The 17,025-nt window shown below is 41.6% G+C and overlaps 1 long non-coding RNA gene across 1 annotated transcript in view; it reads left to right on the plus strand.

Moving 5' to 3' along the window:
• Window positions 1-4,943: 4,943 nt before the first annotated feature.
• LOC147253639 (uncharacterized) overlaps window positions 4,944-17,025 on the plus strand; it is a 74,031-nt gene continuing 61,949 nt past the window's right edge. Inside the window, exons 1-2 of the long non-coding RNA XR_015118418.1 lie at window positions 4,944-5,044; window positions 6,496-6,849. This is a non-coding gene — a long non-coding RNA (uncharacterized LOC147253639). The remainder of the gene's footprint in view (window positions 5,045-6,495; window positions 6,850-17,025) is intronic.

Raw genomic sequence — 17,025 nt, forward strand, 5'->3', positions numbered from 1 at the left:
AGCTGGAACTGAAACTCTTGCAGTTCTCACGATTCTTGATTTTTTTTTTTTAAACCTCTTTGTGCTGCTGTTGATCCACACAATCTCATCAAATCCTAATAATCATAAACTATGTTGATTATCTTTGGATACGACTCCCCAAAAAGCTACTGCAAGATTATAGCAACACTTGACACACACGCACACTTACATCACTTATGCATCTGATATTTTAGCAACACATATCTCAGCTGACTGGTTCCTAGAAGTCAGCAACGGGAACTTGAGAATCTTATTCAACATCCTGAATTCCAGTCAGATTTTCTTATTAAGGAGCCTCATTGTAAATATTGTTGCCTCTAGTTGTTTCAAAAGAAAGTTCTTGCCCAACTCTTTGCAGTTATTTTCATTTATTTATTATTAAGACATTCATGACGGTGTCCTCCATGCATTGAGTACAAATGGGCCAAAGTTTCACCGGAATGAAGAGGCTTCTCACTTACAGTATAACAGGCAGAGGGAGTTGTATTGCAGCCCCCTCCTACTTACACATACAGTACCGTTATGTGGGTGCTGTAAAACCTCTGTAGAGTCAAGGCACCGACACATTTATACATCAACTATGTGTATACAAGTCGCTACAACTGTTTTCCTGCCATAGGTTACATACATATTTGATATTCCATGTTGATCTAACTCTGAAATGACTATGTCTGCAGAACAAAATCACATAAAAAGCTAAATGTATCAGTTCAAATAGCCATGCAATTTTGATTTGTGGCTTGAGGAGGTAAGAATTCAGATGTAAATGCAGAAGGATGCACAGCCACTACTGATGTTGCACATTAATGAACCCATATCTTCAAAATAGAGTTGTCTATTTCGGCTCAAAAACATAACAGGGTGTTACTTAATTATGCTCATGCGAGTCACATGTTAGGCATCATCCTAGCAGGGAATACATGGTCAGTGGAACCACACTTTAAAAATAAAATCACTGTTAAAAATATGCCTGATGGGAGAGATTTGCACTGCCTGGATCCTTTGTTTCCTCACTGCAGGACAGCCAATATTAAGACTCATCACTCACAGTTTCTGTTAACATCACTATTGGAGTTGCCACACTTATGTTGCCTACTCGGTCTTGCTGGATTATGAGTCTTGATATTGACTGTTCAGGGGTGGTGCAGGCAGGAGATGTGAATAAGTGCCTCATATACAAATATCAGCAGACGTTGATGTCTCCATCCATGTGTAGCTATGATCAATATATGCTTGATACTAAGAAAGAATCACATGAAGGAGATAAATGTGTTGTGCATTTACAAAATTAATAAATGTCACACTCATTCTTCATGATTTGGGATGGGCTGTTTGTCATGGAATACAAATTTCTATTCTATTCTATTCTGTCCTGGTGTGTTGGGCTGTATGCTGGCTGTCTGGTGTTCAGACAGTCATGATTTCCCTTCCCCCTCTCCCAGACAGATCTTTATTGTGGGGGAAGGGTTGGTTAGCAGCAGTCAGCCAAGGGCCCTCCAGCGTGCTGACAAGCATGTCTGTCTACAGTATGGGTACATCTCTCTCTCTTCCTGTGTGTGTGTGTGTGTGTGTGTGTGTGTGTGTGTGTGTGTGTGTGTAATAGTTCAAATTCTGCATGAAATAAAGCCCATGCTCCTCGAGAAAGACAAGTGTCTCATCATGTGTTGATTTATGAGATCCAGATGATTGATAGTATCCTTGTTGTCTTGTGTGGCACATGTAACATTTTTAACTCAAACTATTCCTAGAAACCCGGCTCTTATTTCGCCTCATGTTGTAAGGGGTTGCTAGATTACTTCAGTTAGATTTCATTCATTTCAGGTTATTTTGTGAAGCTGTCACACATGTCGCCGCTGAATTCATCTATGTTGTGAGTTTTATGAGCACAGTTGAGCCTGTCGAATTAGTTCAACTGTCTGTGTGTAATGAGTTAGTCAGCAGCAAGGCTGTAAGGAATGACGGCGGGGGGGGGGGGGCAATATAGACTGTAAATTATAATTGGTGTAGTGTACATTATACTGCAATTCAAAACAAGGCTGTGTTGCTGGTATATGTGTTGCAGTGTTGAGTGTGCACTGGTTCATGAATCCATAATTGATTTTATGGTGCTGCTAACTCTTGCAGCATCACACCAACATGCTGATACGTTTGCTTCATCAGAGTGTGATAAGTGACTCTAAGGAATAGAAATATTTTTATCCTCTTTCGAGCCTCCCAGCGTATATTATTTTATTTTTCAACACTCTCATGAAATATATATCAAGCAAAGAGATAATATGTCCGGTATGTGGTATAATTTCCTGTGAGCTCCATCACTGATGTGTGTGTGTGCGTATGCATGTGTGTGTGTGTGTGTGTGTGTTAAGCTTCTGTGACCTCTTCAGTGTGCAGTCTCATGCATGGCTCAGCTGACTCCTCAGTGGGGGGTGTGCAGGCAGCAGGCAAGCCAGAGCAGAGTGGAGCAGAACAGGCTCACTGCTGGAGTCAGTGGTCCAGTAAAACCACAGCAGGGGGGGATAAGAGCTGTGCCGGAGGGTGGGTGAGAGAGGTATGACTCTATCTCTATGTCTACTTGTCTGTGGATGTAGTTCTCATTCCAAAGGGGGTGGATGCACTAGCGGTAGTGGTTGTGGATGGTATTTCTGTCCTCTTTTTGTTTCTTACATGCTTTTACCATTTTTGTTTCCGCTAAAATGGTGTTTGTATGGTTTTGACCTATAAGTTACACCACTGTGTTAATAAGAACTAGGACACCAGAGTATGTTGTCTTTACCTTACCAGTAGATTCCACTGTCTCGGTCCATGTTTGAGATGCCCCTGTGGGTTTGCATTCAAACAAACAGCAATATCACATCCTTCAAACTCCCAGAATTAACATGTCACTCAGAGCCTAACCTCAGCGCTCTCACAAACCGCAGCATAAACCAAGTCTTACAGTAACCTTAATAGATAAGGATATATCTGAAGTCACTTGTAAATATACTCCCCCAGTTTTAATCCTGTGTCCCTGCGTAATTGTACTGGTCTCTAAATGTATGCCTAATTTTGCCCAAAATGCTTATCAGTGTATTTTTCCACACCAAAATTACTGGAATTTCCTGTAAAAAAAAAAAAAGAGAAACAAACAACAACAAAAACATACACAAGAAGCATTATTTTGACTCAGATTAGCAGAGGGTTAACGGGTTCTAAAATGGATAAACTGATGAGTGTCACTCAATTCTCTGAAGTGACTTGTTTCACCATCACAATTTGATCCATTTGGTCTGAAAACATTTGGAAGGTCTGAAGGGAAATGTGAATAAATTATTGATGTACATTTATTTGTCAGAGAACCAACCACAGCTAACAAGCTAGTGGTGGGCATGTTTTATGGGGGGTGGGGGGTGGGGTTATGCACATTTATTGCAGCTGGCTAATGTCAGCGCCATTCAACATTTGTGATAAGTTCCTCCCCCCTCCCTTGCTTTCTGGAAGAAAAATGTATACTGATGTATATATGTGGAAACAAGTAGCACATTCATTTATAAAACAAACACACACACACACACACCTGTCATGCACCTGCAACTACCGCTCGACTATAGGGTGAGTGACAGAACAGGTGTACACACACAGGGCTGCAGGTGACATGTTGTTCCGTTCCCTGCCTTTGACCCCTCAATTTAACTGCCCAGTAATTAAATGGGGCAGGGGTCACTGTCAGGCTAAGCCTAATCTCCTAACCTGCACTTAACTTTAACCTCTCACCTCAAAGTTAGAATTCTAGAGGACACTGTTGTTTTCCCCAATTAAATGGGTTTGTGTATCTGAAAGGTTTAACACACAAAAACATACAATCTCTCTCTCTCTCTCTCACACACACACACACACACACACACACACACACACACCAACACACACACACACACACACACACACACACACACACACACACACACACACACACACACACACACACACACACACACACACATATGCACAGTTCTTCCAGACATGCTGTAACTAAGAAGGTGGAATGCACCTTTGTTGCTCTGCCTGGGAGTCACACTTTAATAAGATACAAGAACCGAAATGTTAAAATCTGATTGACATAATCAGAAATGATGCTGTTGGATATGGAAATATACAGTAGTCTTAATATTCAAACGAAGGCAGGTAAAATGAATAATAAACATTTGGAGCAGCATAAATTAAAACATCTCACAGCCCTAAACTGATTGCTAATGATGCCTTTGGAGTTGAGCAGGTGTCACCTGCAGTAGCAGCTGCTTGCTATCATTATTTTTATTTACATGCATTCAAAACAGCGTGACTTTTTTTCTTCTTTTGTCTTCTCCTTTGTTCCCCTGCTGCTGCTGTCCAGACACAATGGCAGTCACCAGGCGGTGAATCCAGGAAAGTTTCTTTTAGCCAGTCTGAGCAGAGGACCAACACTGCGCTAAAGTGAAGCAGAGCAGAGGGAGGAAAAAAAATCCAGCCATGTGTGTATGGTGATAGTTTGAAGTACTTTTATTAGCTGTCAGAGTAAAAGAGAGCGAAGAGGAAAAAAAAGCAGGAAAAATGCTGCAAGGTGCCACAGAGAGTGAAAACAAAGAGGCGAGTGGACACTTCAGAAAAAAAGATGACAGGTTAATAGAAAAGATCAATTAGTAAAAATAAATAAATATATAAATATTCCACTGATGGTTTGTATGATTGATTGGTTGACTGACTGAGGGAGCTCAGTGAAGTCACTAAGTGAAGTTGGAGGAATTAAATAAATGCATACACCAAACACTGTAGCTCCTTGCTAGTAATGACACATTCACGGCCCGTCTATATTGTTGTGTGCATAGTTGTTTGACTTTGAGAGGGCGGGACTCTTTGGAGAGCGAAATGAACTAGGCGCGGCCAAAAGGAGCCCCATCCATCTATCACACGTGTAGACAAAGGGGGACTCCACAACACAAAGCTAGATATGCCCTCTCAAACTTTTTCCGCGACGCACGGCGACACGCACAAAGCAGCAAGCCACCTCCAGGTGAGTTGTCTCCGAGAGGAATACTGCCTTTGTTTGCACCCCTGGAGCGGTTCTCTATTTTATTTTCAGTTAAAAGTTGCTGCTGTAGTTGGTGCGTCAGCGCTCAAACTTGAGCACAAAGCAGGAGAGAGAGGGAGAGAGACCTAGAGAGACAGTGGTGGCGAGGAGAGAGAGCGCGAGAGGAGCGGTCCCCTTTTCCTTTGTCTGGTGCGGGGCGCTTTGAGGAGAGAACTTGAGGGGACGCACGCATCGTCATAACATATGATAAACAGAATTAGCTGACAGTGAGCTTTAATCGAGGTGAGATGGAGTTTGTGCTGTTGCCGTGTTTTTGTCTCTTGGGGATGTTGCGACTCTGAAGACAAAGCAGCTGCCTGTCAGAAGTTTGCAGGGAAAAGGAGCTTTTACGCACGCTGGAAACAAGACAAAGTGACTCCTCAGATAGTACTCATGTAGTTTTTTCCGCGTGCAATAGTTGTACACAGTAGTTTTACGTGTTAGCGAAGTTGTCAATGCACTGTGGGAATTCAAGAACACTGTAATCAGGTGTAAAGTCTCCTAGAAACTAAACGATGACAGAATTAAACTTGTTGCACGAATACGCAGGAATCTTTGGGGGCGAGAAGGTGTTGTGACATGAATACAAAATAGGTTAATTATCACAACGAAACTTGTTGTAGTTTATTGGAAACAGATCAACAGGTACAAGCCGCCGCAGCTTCTTTGTTACAGTAAAGGCTCCTTTGTTCTCAGGCCATACAAAGAAAAGCAGCAGAAAGAGCGCAAATCTTTAAAAAAAAGAAAAAAGAAAAAAAAAGAAACTTTTTTCAAAACGTAAAATTATTTTCAAGGAATGAAAATGATTTTAACATTTTTTTTCTTTTTTTCCACTTTAATCCGAACTGTTAAACAAGCTTTTATTTCCCTCTTTCTTTTTAATAATGTACTGTAAACTGCTGTTACATGAACCCATCTGTAACTTGGAGCTCAGTTGATAGTTTCAGGTCTATTTTTTATTGCGTTATTGTCAAATTAAGTCTTTTGTATGATTTCAAAAAAACTTTCTTTACTATGAAAAGGTGTGGCCAGATATTTGAATTTGCTGCATTCCTTTTAAGAGTAGCTCTAGCTAATTTCTTTTCAAAGTAATATAGGACAAAATAACTGACAGCTTATGAAACAAATTTAATTTGGGATTTTGTAAAATTCTTTGGTTTTGAACGCTTTGATTTTAAAGTAATTGAAAACTTCCTCAACTCATACAAACTTTAGCCAGTCTAAGGCATTGATAGATTTGTGGATAAAGAGTTGGATCAGCTGGTTTTATATATTCATATATTTATGTATGTTAACGCTTTTGTTTGATTTCACCTTTTGAAACCTTTGACAAAATGTGTTTCTTTGTCTTACAGTTTTAACCAGCTTTATTTTTTTCTCTTTTCTGTTTTTAGCTGGAATTCAAACCTCAGACTGACCAGCAAAGTGTTCTCTCCTGTGGGAAATCGAGGAAATATAAACATGTGAGAAGACAACAGAAGAGTCACCTATCAAGCAGTTTTTAGGATTAAGAGACTGCACTTTTCTTTTAGAGAAGGTGAAGTCTCATCTCTTAAGGATTTAAACTTCAGCAACAGCTGTTCCCATGGAGGGATGCGTTTTAGGCACACTTGGGAATCTAATACTCATGGAGACACTTTGCGGATTATAAAAATGTGTACTATGTTTATCCACAAGACGTGTCCCAGCCCTAAGTGATTGGAATGGCAGGGTATTGCAGTTTTGATGCTGCGCGGCTCCCCTAATGGGTAGGTGATATAACCTTGTACTGAGATATTTGTTCATTGAGCCACTGAAACACAAAGACCGGTCTCAGCTTACCACACACACACACACACACACACACACACACACACACACACACACACACACACACACACACACACACACACACACACACACACACACAATGACCTCCATCATCCCTTTTATTTCACTTCATCAGTTGAATTTTTGAAGCGGTTGTGATTCCCCTGTATTGGGTTATTTGTATTTCTTTGGATCAAAGTTCACTAAAAGTTTACTTTGTGCGAAATTGCCATGCTGGAAATTCTCAAGTTTTCTTCCCACATGTGCTGGTGTAAGAGAATAGTAGGAGGTAGGGATCAAGACCCAGTTGATCTTTCCTGGATCAGGACACTGGACTCCTGATCAGCAGCTGGGCTCCTTGCGTGGCCTCTGCCAGATTGGTCAGTTGTTAACTTATTACTCCTAAAATAAAATCACCCTAAACTATTCAGGCTTATGAAACCTTTATCATCTGACACAACTTTTTCTACTTGCTTTGCACAACTTACTTGGAAAGAAAAAAAAATTGTGGCTCTCACAGCTTATTTTTTTTTATGTTGATATTAATTATCCACAAATCATTGACTTGAATTACTTCATAAATGAAACAGTTTGCTAGATTGCATGCATTTCTTTGTCTGTTTTTTTATGGGACATCACTGCAGAGCACACTTGATGTTCAGCAGACTTGATGACACGGAGAAGGCAGTCGGGCCTTTTCGTTTTGCTAACAATGAGCTTGACGGTGCTTTTCTGCATGGTGATGTAATTCTGGTATTTATAACATTATAATTGAGGGAATTACCATGCTGTGTGGTTTACTGGGCTGCAGAAATGTGCCTTCGAACCTAAAACGAGGGCATACAACAGGTGAGATGCAGTGTTGCAGCAGTGAATTTAGACGAGCTTGTAAAATCTCAGGAAAAGGGTCATGAGTAACACCAGCAGCCTTCTTAACCTGTGCTAACACTGTGTGTGAGCACATGCGAGAGAGTGCCAGGCTCACACTTCTTTCATTATCTTTGCAGTCCCTTATCAATGATGTCATTGAGAACCAATGAGAGCTTGCAGTACGTCTTGTCAGCATTCAAGCCCCGCCTTCAGCTTCTTTTTCTTTTTTTTTCTTGCATGGTCCTGCAGCATCACATTTTCACCCACTGCAGGGAGAGGCGGACGTACAGATGTGTGCTCTGAATTTAATCTGCCCTGTCAGTTTAAAAATTGTAGCATGGAGTGAGGACAGATGGCATTTATTTTTGTGTATAGAATCCCCAAACCCTCAAATCAGAATAAGAACAATGATGGTCAAATTTAAACACGGTATGCAGTCATCCTTTATATTTTCTAAATAATGACTGAATGACACATCATTAGCTCCACGTATAACATCCAAAGAGAGAGAATGTGGTCCTTGCATCAGTCAACAATCATTTACCAGAACTTGTTAATACTCTAGCGTGTCAACGCTGGGGGTTGTGGTGGTGGTGGCAGTGGGCAGGGGGGTGGCAGCGTTTGCCTGTCTCCTGCTGTTCTTGTGGAACTGGCTCAGGTCACAGGCTGGAAGCGCCTGGATCAGTGGTATGTGGGTCAGTCAACTGTGACACACAGGTGGGACAGATATAGGTCACTATGGGTGCTGATGAGTCATGAAGCCAGGGTTGGTAGGGACGGGAGACGTGTGTGTGTGTGTGTGTATGTGAGAGAGAGAGAGAGGATGTTGAGACCATGAGAGTGCTTCAGTCCCCCAGACTGGTCCTTTGGTCCTTATAACCTTGATATCTGCATGACTTTATTTCTTCCCAGTGTCTAACTTCAGATTTCATGATATTATAGAGCTTTGGCCAGGTCTGCAATTGTGTATGTTTCAATTATAGTTGGGGCGGCATTCTGTCACAATAATAATAATAATAATAATAATAATTCATCTAGGCTGGTCTACAATTTACCTGCATGCTTCTGGAACTCAGACAGTGCTGATGCAATCCTGGAGCCAGTTATTGAATTTACAGTAAAACAGCAGCATAGCTAATGGCTGTGGCAGGCCTGACTCTGAGCTCCCAATAGGCATCACAGGCTTCTGCTACATTACGCTCCACTTTGTGTATCTTAATTGCATTGCTTATCTGTACCACTATAGTACAGTGGAGGTTTTTTTTTTTCCATAACATTATTCGGAGGGGGCATTACACATTCTTTGTGTGTTGTCCCAGTGGGAGTTGAGTTCTAATCCACGGAGTTACGCAGGGCAACATCAATCTGTGTCATCTTCCGACGCTGAAGCTTCAATATCTGACTAAGCTGGAATGCTCATTAAAATGGGCACTGGTTTCATACCATGTCGCTCCCTATGCCACATGCTCAACTAAATCTGTGTCGCCATAATCTCTCATCCATCTGCATTCGCTATTACACTAATTTACTTCATTCTGTGTCTGCTGAAGACAACAAAGCATATTTCTATGTTGGAGCGAAGCAGTGGTGTCCTCAGGGCCAACCTTTCGGGACTGAATCCCAGATCATTTTGATTCTAGCCCCAAATAATTTTTAGAGCAGAAATTATCTTGGAGCGGTGGAGGGAGGGGTAGAAATATAGTGTTGTGCAGGACCATACACATTCAAGCAAACTCTAAAATAAGTAACTTTCCCTATGATGAAAGTGTGCATGTCACTGAAACATAAATATATCTAATGACATTAGATTTGTTTTCAGAAACTGACTCGGGCTTATTTTATTTTCGTTTTTTCAGTACTTGCAGTCATCACATGGCAGCCCGAGTGATAAACGTACAACAGTTCGTTCATGATTTATATCTGCTAACACTGGGATCGCTCTTTCTTTTTCATGCACATCCAACAGTTCAGCTGTTATACACTAATACCAGAGTCCTTCTCTGGATTAATCCTGAGCTCCATCTAAACTAAGTAGATTAAACCGTGCTTCCACTTCAGAGTTTCCGATGTCCTGGCAAGTTTGAATTTATAATTTCTATAAAGAGGTAAACAAAAGCCCTCTAGTCATTTCAGCAAATTCTAGAAAATAGATTTTATTCCAGCAAAACTTTAAGTGGAGTTTGCCTGATTAGACAGAGTGAACTATCAATAAAAACACACAGATTCAGTTCTTCAGTTCTATTATTGCATTTTGGAACATTTTAGTACCCTTGATCACAACTATTGATGGTAATTGTCCAACCAAGAGTATTCTGTGTGTAAGATTTTGGCCTCCATTTCATAACCCAATCACCTGAATATACCTCTCTGCCGACCATGGATACGGTCACACACTCATCCTATTTTTCCACCGCTGACAGATCCCCCCCTCCCCCCCTCTGTTTGCTGCTTATATTTCGTCACATTACCACCTTGCTTGTTGGGTGTAACAGAGTTAGGTGAAGTGAAAAATGTTTACAGAAGTGGATATTATCGTACAGTCAGGGGGCCTTCACACGTGGCCCGGTGCAGACTTGCGGCATTCTGAAGCACGATTGCTACTTCCTGGGTGAACTATGCTTCCTCACTGCTGAGCAGTAGATCAGAACCTGATATTTTGTCAGGAACTAAGTGGGACAGAATTTATTTGGGATAGGAGAAATGAGCAGGGATTAAATTTCCACTCTTGTTTCGGACTCATTGTACGCACAGTGGTAACAATTTAGCATCCCTAACTGTTGTTTCACTTCTTGATTTGAACTTACAGGAACTGACAGGTGAAAGACAAGTAGCACATAAAGAAAATTGTGTACGTACTGCACTGCAAAAATTGCTCTGTGTACATTTAGACAGTGTTCTGTGCTCTATCAGCTGTATGTTAAGACCAAAACACACCGAGCTGCTGAAGAAGCTAAAGATGTGTTCTGTAAATGGTTGCATGAGGGCGCGTTTACACAAGTCAAACAAACTCAGTCAGCCCAGTGAGAGGAGGCCCTGAGATTTGTTTGCCAAAATAATATATGACCTTCACTTCAACATCATTTTATTCATTAAGTTGCTATAATTGGTAAACAAAAGATTATAGTAGTGAACAAACTGTGTTTAATTGGTTTAGAGTAGATCCCCCTAGAGCGTTTAAACCTGCATTACTCTTATCCACCTCTATCTCTGTAACACATGACGGCATGTCCATGAGCGCGTCTCATGTTACACAAAGTGCATTAGATTAGAACTCTACATTAGCCCCAGAATAACTAATCACTAGAATAAGCCTAATTCTGTCAGACACTCAGTGGTCAGCCTGAGGAAAGCTATCAGGTTGTGTTGTACTACTCGTTACACAGAGCTTGCGGCCATTGCAGTTTGGTGTTGCTCATAAAGGTTACAATGTTTTATGTTTGTGTACACTTATAATATTCGATGGTAAATCAAACAGCAACGAATACTAGTCAGGGTTCAAGCTTATCTGATACCTGCTCTTAATACGCAGTACTTCAGTGAGTTAAAACTATTTTTCCACTCTGAACTGAACTATTTGATGTTCTAATACAAGGACTGACAGATGGACAAATACACTTCCAGCTGGATCCTCAAACTGGAACAGCCGCTCAAACAGATTTTCTATGCGCCTTGAAGAAAAAAAAAAAAAAACGAGACAAAAACTGGAAAATATGAGCAAGTTGTCAAAAACTGCTGCAGTATTTATGTTTTTTCATTTTCCCGACAAGCTGAATTTCCGTTGATGTTCCCTTTGTGCATATCATTGAGTCATACAGTACTGTGGCTACAGTACAGTGAATTACAGTGCAGTAAAACATTAGAACCACCATAACTAATCATGAGGACAGCTCTAATTCTCCCAGCTGTAGAGGCATCCTCCGCTCGTCCTGTTGCAAACTATCAGAGCTTAGTTTTAGCACTCAGCGCCTGTAGCCGCGAGATAAGTTAGCCTGCTCTGATGGCATGCTAATACAGACCCACACGGGGGGATAGGGATGTGGAGGGGGGGCAGAAATAAATTATTTTTTATGACTGTGCACATTCGAGGGAGGGGGATGGAGGGGTGTGGGTGGAGAGAAAAAGAGGGAATATAGCAGGAAAATAGACATGGGAGTAAATGATGGGCAGGAAAGAAAAGAGAGAAAAAGGAGAAATTTAGGCTGGATAAATTGTGAGAGGATAGTGGAGGAGGAGAGGAAAGGGAAAACATTAAGACAGGCTGACAGTTTTATAGTAATCTTTATAGATGTCTCTCTTCAGGTTATAGTAATTTTACCACAATGACAGAGTGGAATAGTGGCTTTGATCCCGGAAAAATAGTCCTCCAGAGCTTCCTTAGACCTCTAGGAAGAAAGAGTGATACGGAAAGTTTTTCCCAAAAGCAGTAAATTTTAAGAGGATGCACTCTGGGTCACAGATTTGCTTTGGCAAATAGTAGCAGTGTAGTATTATTTGACTGCTTTTACATGAAAACTCCTCAGGCTAAATCCACAACCAACATGACCTTCAGAGGTATTTGAGGTGGTGAATGATGTCAAATAGTTGTCCTCTGGATGAGAAATAAAACATCAATGTTGCTTTTACTAAAACCGAACTAAAAAAAGCATAGATGCAAATACACAGTAATTCCTCTTACGGGAAATCCCATCCATCCATTTTCTACCTCTTATCCTGTTAAGGGTTGGGGGGGGGCTGGAGCCTATCCCAGCGGTCTTAAGGTGAGACGCAGGGTTCACCCTGGACAGGTCACCAGTCCATCACAGGACCAACACATAGAGACAGACAACCATTCACACTCACAGTCACACCTACGGTCAATTTAGAGTATCAATCAGACTCGTCCCCTCTTGATGTCTTTGGACTGTGGGAGGAAGCTGGAGTACCAGAGAGAACCCACACAGGAACAGGGAGAACATGGAGACTCCACACAGAAAGATTCTGTGCTGGAGCCGGGACTCAAACCTGGATCCTTCTTGCTGTGAGGCGACAGTGCTGACCACTGCACCACCGTGCCGCCTTATGAGAAAATTATTTTTGTTGTAATTTACAACTGAATAGAAATGTCAGTATCATTACATGATGTTAGCAAAAGTCAAATAATTGTGTTCGTCCGAAAAAAATGGACTTGTGAACCGAAATGGTACTGTTCACAGTTGGACTAACATACCCAGCTCATGAGGTTGGCAACTGAATTTCTCCAGCATATTTCTGTCAATCGGCCCTTAATCGATCAGTGTTCCACTGCTGTGTTTAACCTTTAAACAGTCATTGGAGGAATCATCATGGCCAGTGTGTCTTTCTGGACAAAGACACAAAAAATGTTCTGACTCAGTTTGAAGAGTTGTCAGTTTTTTTTCAACAGTGTTTATTTAAGTTGCTGCAGGGACGCTGCTTGCTATCCTGTTTGAAATGTGGCACGTGAGGTGAAACGGAAAAAAATTCTTATCGCTAAAGGTGATCAGCAGGTATAGCGCCACCTACTGTTCTAATGGTGGAAATGCTTTTGTGAAAACATCCATTCTTCACCATGCATGTGTACTGTGACGTCTGCTGTCCAAATAAATGGCCTTAACGATACTATAGTGCGACTACAACTGTGTATGTAAACCCATTGTGTGTGTTTTGGGTTACATTTTGCTGTACTTTTCCACCTCCTGCACATTTAGCCTGTGGGATTTTAGTAAAGTCAAAAGTGAACTGCTCACAGCAGCATGACAAATCAGTCAGAAAACCACATGAAGGTAAGCGCCAAATCAGAATTCACTGGATGAGAGCTCACATGAGCTCACATGGTGTGTTTCACAGCGGGACTAACAGTCCCTGAAGATATTGCTTTCTACTCCTCATTCGTCCTAGACCAGGTACAGATATACGCACAAAATATATTTCCAATAACCGCTTTAGCCAGTTGTCCTTCTGTCTACAGGTCAACTTATTACCTCCATAAATGCACAGCATGTTGCTGTCTGGGGACGGACTGATAATCCCTCTAAAGACTGGGGTTTTGTCAAAGCTAAATCTGCTACACACCCACACACACACACACACACACACACACACACACACACACACACACACACATACACACACACACACACACACACACACACACACACACACACACACAGCATGCAACAGAAAGACCCACATGGGAGCACCCTGCCACACAGAGACTTACACATGTAGATAGACTTGCACGTGTGTAAAGACAAGGATTTCATCACAGACAAATCTGCTATTGTCTGCTAGTTAGGAGATTATAAAGCCGCGATTTATAGACACAAACACACACGTGTGTCATTAGAGGATGAATGCAGGCTTGTAGGCTGAATGCACAGAGCAGTAAAGTGATATCAGGACTGGTCAGCTTGAATTCTGTGATTGACCACTTCAATACCATCGTAGTGATTCAATCAATCATTTGGGTGACAGCTTTTAGAGAGCACTTATGTTTGCTGTGTGTGGTTTTTGTGGCGTCTTTCATTCATGGCCAGTCCAATATTGTTACATGTTCACACTTTTTCTTTAGAACAATTCACATCCTGTTTAGTTCCTAGTTTGCATGGTCGTCATTGCTTTTAGAGGTATAAACAGGCTTTTTAACAGGATTGCCTCGTGAGTTTCATGCCAGAAACTACCAGATTTTTTGCCACACCCATCTGTCCAGTCAAACATTTCCATAAATGCTTTTGCCAAATAGCGAGTTGGTTAATTCGTGGCAAACCGTCAATCAACATGATTTGCTTGTGCCCGTGCCTGTGCGGCCCTTGGCAACCCTTTGCAGTGCCAGGCTGAATTTTACAAGCTCTTTTCATGAAATCTAGGTCTAAGAGACAGATCCTGAAATACTGCAAATGCACATTTCTTCATTCTTTTGTGGATAGTTTAGGAGAAATATTAGATTTTTTTTTTAACCCATATCTGCCATTTTTACCTGTCTGACAATCAGAGACAAAGAGCAGTGCCACAGTGAGAGGTGCATCAATCCAGTTAGGTGGAGAAAAGCATGTTGTTTCTGAGTAGAGGCCTGATGGACTGAGGTGCTCAATCAGTGCATGCTTGGATTGTGCTTTGTGCTGCTTGTCAGTCATAGATGGGGGCTCCTGACCTGGCAATGTCACCTCTCTTCTTCAAACTAAGCCATCACTATGATCAACCAATATCAAACATGTTTGAGCTCCAAATATTACATGTCAGAGAGTGATGTCGATGTTGTATTTGGTTGTTATGTACGTAACGCTCGGCTGCTAAAACGATCCCTTGCCGTCTGTCTCCCACAGTCTTCCAATCGTATAGTGTCAGTGTACCAGTCAGTTTATGTAACCTTACCCAGAGTCCCTGGACCCTGGTCAGAGTCCTTTGCGGGTCCGATTTTTGAGTCCGTGCTGCCACGGTGTCGTGCAACCTGCACCTGCCCCCCATAACCCACACGTTTGGCAAATTAGTTCCTCTAAGTGACCCCACCTGTTGAAACAAGATGCACAAGCTGACTTAGATCTGCATATCCTCCAGTAACCACGTACAGTCAAAAATCTTTTCGTAGTCACGTTACAGTGATTAAACATGTTTGTATTTGGCAATGGTAAAGTGATCCGTTTTTTCAAACTTAATATATGTTAAAATGAAGTTGCTTCAAGAAGTACAATTTGAATCAATATTTCTGTGTATTCTCAGAAGCAGGACTTCTCCAAATTTAATGTGCCTGTCACCTGATTGAAGCAGCACTCATAAAAAACCTTGACTTTGAGTCCTATAACTCAACCCACTGGGATCTTATCTCTCGTCCGTGACTGTAAAAGTACTCGCTGGTTACTTTTAATGATATCTTTAACATTATAGTGACTTAATTTCTGTCCTGCAGCCAGCCCTGAGCAGCACTGTTCAGCTGTGCAGGACTCTGCCTATAGTCATCAGCTTTGGGGAGTCTCTGAAAGAGTTAGATGGCAAACAAGTGGTAGAAAAAAGTCCCTTCACTGGGTGGCTGGCCTGAGCCTGAAAGACATGGTGAGGCGATCAGACATCTGAAGGGAACTCACAGTAGAACCTGCTGGTCTTTCATGTTGAGAGGAGTGAGTGGAGGTGGACTGGGCATCTGGTAAGGGTATGTCATGTGTGCCTTCTGTTCGAGGAACTAACGAGAGGCCTTTTGGTATATCTGAAGTATGCCGGAGGGGTTATATATCTTATCTGGCCTGGGAACAACTTGGGGTGCCATATGAGGAGCTGGAATATGTTGATGGGAAGAGGGAAGTCTGGGTTACTTCACTTGAGTTCCAGCCATCAGTACAGTACAGCACTTGGCTGTGAACAAACTGCAAACAACAAACAAAGGATGAATGGATGTTAAATCTTTCAGGGCCCCAGGCAGCCGGTCTGGTTCCCTGTGTTGCCTCCAATTGGTTGGTTCGTATAGACACAATTGGCCATATCTGTGGGTGGGAAGCCAGATGAGGGAATAGGTTGTGGTTGCTGCACTACGGGATTCCTGCTCAGGAGAGAAGTGGAACTGGGGAGAATGGCGTGAAACCCCCTCGCGCCACATGTGATGGAGGAAGCCTGTGGTGCCTCGCCGGAGCAGCAGAGGGGTGGAAAAATGACCAGGACAAACTGCTAGGTGAATTAGCGGTGCACATTTGGGGAAAACAAAAAAAATACATAAAACACATTTCAGCTAAAAAGTTGTCTTTCCCTTGATGCAAATAAACCTAGTGTCAAAACAGAAGTCACCCCCGGTGTTAGTCTAACACTGGGAGGAATATAAGGCATACTGTTGTTTTTTTAAGTTTCAATTTTTTTTTGAGAATGAGTTATTTACTTTGATAAATAGCAAAACTAATATTTCATAAAATGATAAGCACACCAGAGAGGGGACTATAACATTTTACAAGCATAAAAGAACGCACAATCCCTTTGTCCTCCTCCTCACAGATTGTGCGTCCAGTCATTTTAGATGACACAATCCCATATTTTTTTTCTGGTTTACATATTCAGTGATGTCAAGTTTATTGTGAAAGATTTTCCCTCTAACAGCTTGTACAATACCTCCAGATTTTTATTTATTTTTTCTAAAAAAAGATGCCATAACTTGATGTGGTGCAGTCCTACTAATGATATTCAAATCCATCTGTTGCTACAATCAAATGTAGCTGTCGGATTATCGTTAGGTGTCAAATCTGACTTGAAATACCAAACTAACATTTTAGTGT

The sequence above is a fragment of the Aulostomus chinensis genome, chromosome 11 (genome assembly GCF_037954235.1).
Source record: "Aulostomus chinensis isolate RoL2024-O1b breed Wild chromosome 11, RoL_Achi_v1.0, whole genome shotgun sequence".
Classification (NCBI taxonomy): Eukaryota; Metazoa; Chordata; class Actinopteri; order Syngnathiformes; family Aulostomidae; genus Aulostomus; species Aulostomus chinensis.